Below are 8,884 nucleotides of genomic sequence, written 5' to 3'. Positions count from 1 at the left end.
AGTAGATTGACTTTGCTGCATGGCAGGTGAGTGGACCTGAGTTTGGTTTGGTAACATGATGGCCAGGTCAAATTTTAAATGTATATGTACTTTTGTTACGATATTGACAAATCGTCCTACCTTTTGGTTTGTGTGGGTGTGTGTCTGTGTGTTTTTAAATATTTATTTATTTATTTGGCTGCGTCAGCTCAGTAGTTGCAGTGCGTGGGTGCCCTGAGGCATGTGGGATCTTAGTTCCCCGATTAGGGATCGAACTGTGTCCCCTGCATTGGAAGGTGGATTCTTAACCACTGGACCACCAGGGAAGTCCCGCCTCCCTTTTGTATTCACACCAACAACATACGAGTGTCTGTTTCCCCCACAGCCTTGATGACCAAGTGTATTATCAAATGAAGGGGAGAAGAAAATGCCACCCCAAAATATGTCTTTTTGGTATTGAGGAGGAAGAAATTTTCCTCTACCCAACTAGGTTTTTCTGGCTGGTCTAAGAAATAAATTGACATGAGACAGATTAACAGGAGCAAATCAAACCAATTTAATTAATAACATGTATACAGGGCAGAGACACAGGAAAACTGAGTAACTCACCAAATGGCCAAAGCCCTCACCTTAAATACCATCCTCAGCTAAAGTCAAAAGAGAACGTTTAGGATAGGGGCTGTCGCTTATGGGAAGCTACCGGGAACAGCACAGTAAACAAGGGTGATTGTGATGCAGATTTAAGTCATTGCCTTCTCCATTGCTGAGAGTTTCCAGAGATTTGATCCTCTTCCTGTTCCAAGTACAGAGAAGATACACCCTTACAAATGGAGATTTCCCTCACAAATGTAAATGTTTCTTACAAAAGGGCAACTCCTACTTGGTTTTCAGAGCCCTTCCCATGTCTGCTGTTCCTCAGAAAACAACCAGCTCCAAACAATAAATACACCAATGAGACATATTTTAAAGCGGCAAATTCTGCTCCCCTACATTGACATAAGGATTATCTTGAGTTGCTTACTTTTTAAAAACAGCAGACACAGGAAAACTCTGAAAACCAAGTAGAATTTCTCTTTGTAAGAGAAATTTGCATGTTGAAGGGAAATCTCCATCTGTAAGGGTGTCTCCCTTTCTGTACCAAGAAGAGGAGCATGACCCAGTCTCTAGAAACCTCTTATCAATGGAGACAGCACAGACTTAAATCTGCATAACAAACCTTACTCTTTTTACTGTGTTTTGCCTGAAAACCTCCCATAACTAGCTCTGCGTCCCCAACACCCCCAACATTTTGTATCTTTAGCTAGAGATAGTATTTAAGGTGAGAGCTTCAGCCATTTTGGCGAGTTTTCCTGGAACTCCCCCATGTGTACTGGAGGTATATGTTATTAAACTTCTGTTCTTTCTCCTGTTAATCTTTTTAATGTTGGAGGGAGGGGGATTCCTCAACCAAGAACTTGGAAGGGTAGAGGTAAAGTATTCTTTCCTCCCCCAAGCTTTTTAAGTTTTTCCGGGGCTTCCCTGCTGACGCAGTGGTTAAAAATCCGCCTGCCAGTGCACGGGACACCAGTTCAAGTCCTGGTCCGGGAAGATCCCACATGGTGCAGAGCAGCTAAGCCTGTGCGCCACAACTACTGAGACTGTACTTTAAAGCCCGCGTGCCACAATTACTCAAGCCCGTGCACCTAGAGCCCGTGCTCCACAGCAAGAGAAGCCACCACAGTGAGAAGCCCACGCACCGCCACGAAGAACCAACGCAGCCAATAATAAATAAATAAATAAAATAATAATAAATTTTGCCAATCTGATAAGTGAAGTTAACTATTTTTTTATTTTATTTTATTTTTTTGCGGTACGCGGGCCTCTCACTGTTGTGGCCTCTCCCGTTGCGGAGTACAGGCTCCGGACGCACAGGCTCAGTGGTCAAGGCTCATGGGCCCAGCTGCTCCGTGGCATGTGGGATCTTTTCGGACCGGGGCACGAACCCGCGTCCCCTGCACCGACAGGCGTACTCTCAACCACTGCGCCACCAGGGAAGCCCAAGTTAACTATTTTTAATTCCTCATACTTAACTCTATGTCCAGGAAATCATGCCTGTAACATAGCATCACGTTTGGAAGAATAGCCTTGCCAGAAGGGTCTAGCTCCACCTGGTGGTTACATATCTAGTTGCAGGAAAAGTACTGTACCTTTACTTCAGGGATATTTGTGCCTTTGCACATTTGCTTACCTCTTAAATCTCCTGCCCCTTCTTCCCTAATGAAAAAAACTTGTATTCTAACCCCTTTCCTATTGGCTACAGCATGTGCCATATGCCAAACTTTGTGAGTTAAATGACCACTAAAATAATCCACACCCACAGTTTGCTGTTTACATTAACCTGGCTTCACTATGTGAAGGTCTGCATTAACAAGACCTTACTAACCCAGGAAACTCTTGCCCAGGAACAAGACATCCCGACAAAGTGTCCTTAGCATAAAATGACTCATCAAACAAGAGTAGCTAGGAAACCCTTCCCTAGCAAATATTTCCCACCAATCCCAAATTATTTTGCCACAGAGTATGCCTAATCTATCAGCAACCCCTGCCTCCCCCCACAGTGAAATACCCCCTGTAAACCAGACTCCAGAATTCCCATCAATACCCTACCTTTGCACCCCCATTCTGAGACTCTATTAAGACTTTATCAATGGCGTTCTCTCTGTTACTCCAATAAGCAAGGAACTCGGTTTTGCCTTACCAACAGATTATTTTGTGGTATTTTGGGGGAGCCAGCTTTCAACTTAAGAGAGAGAGTAGTACCTTTATCACCAAGTTCCAGACAGGGGAGAGGTAAGGAATTGGCCTTTGTCGTGCCAGACATTGGGCTTCACCCTCTTACCAACCTCATTTCACAAGTACACCTAAAGTTTAGTCCTTTTGTCCATTAGACTCTTTAAAATATTAGAGGGTGCCTTGGTCCATTTAGGCTGCTATAACAAAATATCATAGACTGGGTAGCTTATGAACAACAGTAATTTATTCCTCACAGTTCTAAAGGCTGGAAGTCTGAGATTGTTACTGAGTCCAAGCTCACTCTGCTCACCTCACGACAGGCCAATAAATCAGGAGACGAGGTGTTGAGGCAAGGAATAGTGACTTTATTCGGAAAGCCGCAGACTGAGAAGATGGCAGACTAGTGTCCCCAGAGAACCATCTTATCGGGGTCTGAATGTCAGTTTCTTTTATAGAGCAGAGAGGGAGAGGAGGTGAGGAAGTAAAGTAAAAAGGCCATTAGTTTTGCCTGGCTTGGCCAGCATATGGGAGGGGATGTGTTAGTTTCTTCTTTTCTGCAGCCATTCACAGGTGGGCAGGGTTCCCTGAGGCAGGCCATTATGTATGATTATAATAACAAAAGCAACGAAAAGCAAAGGTTAATGTCAAAGAAACATATCCAACATGGAGTCAGATTTTGCTCTTGCCTGTTACAAGATCAGGGTGCCAGTGTGGTTGAACGAGGGCTCTCTTCCTCATTGCAGACTTTTCCTTGTATCCTGCATGGTGGAAGGGGCCAGGGAGCGCTGTGGAGCCTGTTTTATAAGAGCACGAGTCCCGTTCTTGAAGGCTCCACCCTCATGACTTAAGCATCTGCTAAAGGCCCCACCTCCTAATACCATCACCTTTGGGGGTTTGGCTTTCAGCATATGAATTTGGGTGGAGCACAAACCTTCAGACCATAGCGGAGGGCAACTTTAGACCACCTGGACCTTAGGCTCTTTTCCAATGTTGGAGACTAGAGATTGTCAGCACCTGCTTCCCCCACTAGCCAGCTTCTTTCCCCCCAACCTATTTTCCTTTTATTTCTTCTTTTCTTTTTTTCCTTCTCTCTTCTACATGCCCAAGGCCTAAAGGTGACACTATAAGGCCCTATCTCAGGACTAAACAAGTTTTCAGTGAATAGGAAATTTGACCTGCATCCGTAAAAAATGCTTTCTTGAAACAGACTTCAGATCCAGCCCTGGATTCTGCAGGCACCACAGGGAGCCACAGGCAAGAGCCCCAAGTTGTGTCTTCCTGGTATCACTCACATTGAATTCTATGAGAGTGACACCTCTGGCCTGCAATGCCTCCTAACATGACATCTCTTACCCGTGAATTTTCCAAAAAGCCTCTGGAGTTGTGTACCGAGTGACAGTGCTGGGGTGGTTTAGGGAAGCTTTCCAATAGCTCTTTTCCATATAGATAAGTATGTTTCTGTAACCTTGGTAGAGGTAGAATAGTGAGTCTTTAGAATTTGGGCTCTTGGAGCCTGTCTGTCTGGGTTGGCATTCTGGCTCTACGACTTACCCCTCTACGACCTTGGGCAAGGCACTAACTTCCTCCTGCCTCAATTCCTCATCTGAAAATGGGGATGAGAAGAGTACCTATCTTTTAGGTGTGAGGATTAAATGAGTTAGTACATTGGAAGGAATAGAACCATGCCTGGCACTAATGAGCATTCCAGGCCAACTATTATTATGTAAACACTACACAAATACAGCTTCAGCTCCTGCCCTCCAACCAGATTGCTGCGCCCTAGGGAACAGCTTCAGCTAATTCACCTCTTCTGTGGTTCCGAAATGTGTAACCCCATGAGGGAAAATATAAGGCTGTTTTTCACCTAAATCTGCTTATCTAGAGCTCTAAGGAATGCTCATGTTTCTCACATCTTTTTTAATCTGGGATGGCTTTACCCAACAATGACATCTCTTTTCAGCCTGGACATCTTTAAGGATTTCGACCTGTGTTTTGTGGAGTACTCCTCTCCAAATATAGACATTGAAGGGTAGCAGAAAATGCCACCCCAAAATATGCCACTTTGGTACATTGATCATTTCGAGCTGAAGGGAATGAGAAGTGGATACAAGAAAAGCCCTCTGCCCTTCCCCTAGTTGCCTAAAAGCAGAACAGAAATTTGTAAAGGTGCCCACCTACCTTCTCTACCAGGAAGGACAGAAGTTAATCACCAGAGACAACTCTAGGCCTTTAGCCCAGAGATGGCACCAGAAGAAATCCACGTAACAAACCTAACCCTTATCTCGCATTAGTTTTTCCCATATACTTACTTTCCTACAATTTGCCAGCCTAGAAAGTCCTTTTCCTTTTGTCTCGTCACTTCTTTAAAAATGTATTTTTCTTTTGTTATGATGCTGTATATGCCCAAGTTCTAACCACTCTTTTGAGTTACTCATCTGAGTTCTCCCTGTGTATGCATGACACACGTTAATAAAGTCTGTTTCTTTGTCTCTCGTTAATCTGTCTTGTCAGTCTAATGATGGGGCCCCAACTGGAGAACCTAGGAGGGTAATGGGAAAAAGATATGTTTTTCTTCCCCTGCAGCATAGACTTCAGGTGTTCTGAGTGCAAACAGAATTGGAAGTCACAGACCTTTTAGGAATGTTGCCAAAACATTGGTGGAAAAGGGTGAGAGAGAGGGGGCTGAGGCTTTAGCTGTCCTTGCTCCTCCTTTATCCCTCTGGCCACACAGCTCTTGCCAGGCTCCTTTCACAGCAGGATAAAGAGACCTCATTCTCAGCACTCAGCCTTTCCTATATGGGTTGATGTCTCCCTGAGGAAGGTTTCAATGTGTTCCTTATTGGCCACCTCAACATCTTAAACCGTGAGCTGGTCTCAGGGGTAGGAAGAGCAGCTCTGAAAATCCAGGAGCCCAGCCCACTTGGAAGGACTCAGCACACCAGAGGGAGGGAATGAGGCCACTTCGTTCTCTTCTCGGCCCTGTACCCTGTTCCACTGTCTCCACTGCCTATACACCAAGAACAAAATGCACGTTTAAAAATTCAGGGCCCGGGGTCCTCTGTCCCCGAGCTCCATTCAGCTTATTTTCATTTGGATTCCACACAAAAAAACAAGAGGTAATAATGCTGGTGACAGGGCTTCCCTGGTGGCGCAGTGGTTGAGAGTCCGCCTGCCGATGCAGGGGACACGGGTTCATGCCCTGGTCCAGGAGGATCCCACATGCCGTGGAGCGGCTGGGCCCGTGAGCCATGGCCGCTGAGCCTGCGCGTCCGGAGCCTGTGCTCCACAACGGGAGAGGCCACAACAGTGAGAGGCCCGCGTAGCACGAAAAATAATAATAATAATGCTGGTGACAGCCAAACATAGCAGCTCCTCAGTTATCTTGACTTATTTAGATCTGGGGACACGATACTCATTCATTCACCATTTATCGATTGGCATGATGTGCCAGGCACTGGGCACGTACCCTGACAAGCTCCCTGCCCTCAAGGAAGTTGGTGACATCAAACAAGGAGCTATAAATAATAATTTATTACTGAAAATGACTGTAGTATTATTTCCACATAGTTTAAGAACCAACTAGAAACAGAAACTGGATTTAAGTGCTGTTCTAAAATAGTGGGGGTGAGTCTCCCTGCTAGTTAAAACACCCTCCTCCCACATCACTTCTCATTGACATATTGGTTTTCCATTCACTCCTTTCTCTCCTGCATGCTCCAATGATTTAGCTCTTATTCTTGTCCAGCTGCTCCCACTCACTCTGTTGTCTGAGTTTCTTTCTCCCCAGGGACGTTACAGACCCGGGCCAAAGAAATCTTAAAGTCTGCATTCAAAACCAAGTGAGGGGGGACTTCCCTGGTGACGCAGTGGTTAAGAATCTGCCTGCCAATGCAGGGGACACGGGTTCGAGCCCTGGTCCGGGAAGATCCCACATGCCGCAGAGCAACTAAGCCCGTGCGCCACAACTACTGAGCCTGCGCTCTAGAGCTCGTGTGCCACAACTACTGGAGCCCATGCTCTGCAACAAGAGAAGCCACCGCAGTGAGAAGCCCACACACTGCGACAAAGAGTAGCCCCAGCTCGCTGCAACTAGACAAAGCCCGCACAGCAACGAAGACCCAACACGGCCATAAATAAATAATTTTTTTTAAGGGGGTTAGTTGCTTTCTTTTAACTTCAACTATGAATAAAATACCAACGGCCCTATCACTACGTGAAAAAGTGGTCTCGAATTTATGTGGAAGGGAAAGTAGACTATGGTGAATACATGGATAAAAATAATGTGAGGTGACAAGCAACAACGGTTATAACTGATAACATATTTCTGAGTAACCAGACAAAAGAGAAGGCATAGAGTGGATGATTCTTCTCTGGCCATTGTTTGGTACAGACTCATTTCCAAATGGTGTATAGTCTTTACAAAAGATCTGTTACTCGTGTCACAACATGTGAAAATTGTGAAATTCACATCTCAGTGTCGACAAATGAAGTTTTAGATGAATACAGCCACACTCATTCATTGTCTACGGATGCTTCCTTGCTACAACTGCAAAGTTGTGTAGAGACTGTGTGGCTCACAAAACCTAAAAAGTTATCCTGTAGAGGTAATTTTGAGCTGCTGGGCAGATACCATGAGCCAAGCTCACCCTCCCTATTTGAAAAAAAATTTATGGGGACTTCCCTGGTGGTCCAGTGGTTAGGGCTCTGTGCTTCCACTGTAGGGGGCAGGGGTTCGATCCCTGGTAGGAGAACTAAGATCCTGCAAGCCTCACTGCACGGCCAAAAAAAAAAGAAAAAAAATTATAGAAAAGAAGTTGTCATTGAAATTAAACTGTGGCAGACATGTCCGAGGAATACTGTGGAGATCTGATCCCTTTATGAGCCCTGTGGTAGATGAACGTGTGGAGATGGTAACTAGTGGGCAACAGAAAAATACCAGAATGGTGGTAATACGAATAGTATCATCATGTTAGAAGACTTCCAGCGTTTATAACCAAAAGCTGTGTTCACCAGAGGAATCAATGGCTTCTGCACATCCCCCATCCAGAGCAACTGTTTTCCTGATATAAAAATCGGGTTGTGTATATTTTCTTATCAAACTTTCTTTTTAAAAACACCTTCGTGTTGAGGTCTATCCTGACGGGGCTTTTTCTGTAAACCTACACCGTTGGAAATGCCTCATAGAGTAATGGTGTGGTTTCCTTTACTCATAGAACTACCTGTTAGATCTGTGGGAAAGAATTACAAGACAGAGCTTCCAAGTAAACTATGAAAAACCTAACAAACGTTTTTAATCTTAGGTATTGGCGTATCCCAATGGTTTGTACTATTCTAGGGTGTGATGGCTTAGGAGTGAATATGATTTGAACCTAATACATTTTTAGAGGACGTCAAATTCAGAACGAGGCAGATCCATCTCCTGACTCTAAACATGGTCCTAAAGTAAATCGCTTGAGGAAATTGGATCCCAAAGATTACAGGTGGGGAATTTTGAAGTGTGTCCATATTCCACGGGAGATCAAAGAAGCCTAACAAAAAGAACTGTGGGCTGACTCATATGACAACTTCTTTTTGAAAGGGCTATTTTATCGTGAAGATTATGAGTTTGGAGGAACTAAGGTGATTGGCAGTGGAAAGAATCAGACCATGTGAAATTCCTTAAAAATTTATTGACAAATAACTTTGTCTATGTTACACATAATTTTTTTTAAAAAACCTTTTAAAAAATAAATAAAAAATAAAAACACCTTAGTAGGGGACTTCCCTGGTGGTGCAGTGGTTAAGAATCCGCCTGCCAATGCAGGGGACACGGGTTCAAGCCCTGGCCCGGGAAGATCCCAAATGCCATGGAGCAACAAAGCCCGTGTGCCACAACTACTGAGCCTGTGCTCTAGAACCCACGAGCCACAACTACTGAGCCTGTGCACCACAACTCCTGAAGCCCGCGTGCCTAGAGCCCATGCTCCGCAAGAAGGCACTGCAATGAGAAGCCCACACACCGCAACGAAGAGTAGCCCCCGCTCGCCACAACTAGAGAAAGCCCACGTGCAGCCACGAAGACCCAAGGCAGCGAAAAAAAAAAAAAAATTTGTAAGTCAAAAAAAAAAAATTATCTAGCCATTTATTTGAAGTT

At 44.7% G+C, this 8,884-nt stretch overlaps 1 non-coding gene and 1 pseudogene across 1 annotated transcript; both read left to right on the top strand.

Annotated features, from left to right (window-relative positions):
- Positions 1-4,694: 4,694 nt before the first annotated feature.
- LOC109549777 (small nuclear ribonucleoprotein G-like) lies at positions 4,695-7,887 on the top strand (annotated as a pseudogene).
- On the top strand, positions 7,875-8,005 carry LOC117309956 (small nucleolar RNA SNORA18). Its single transcript, XR_004524225.1, has one exon. It is a non-coding gene; the product is annotated as a small nucleolar RNA SNORA18 (small nucleolar RNA).
- The last annotated feature ends 879 nt before the right edge of the window (positions 8,006-8,884 follow it).

This window comes from Tursiops truncatus, chromosome 1 (genome assembly GCF_011762595.2).
Source record: "Tursiops truncatus isolate mTurTru1 chromosome 1, mTurTru1.mat.Y, whole genome shotgun sequence".
Classification (NCBI taxonomy): domain Eukaryota; kingdom Metazoa; phylum Chordata; class Mammalia; order Artiodactyla; family Delphinidae; genus Tursiops; species Tursiops truncatus.
This window is presented reverse-complemented; position numbering and strand designations above follow the sequence as displayed.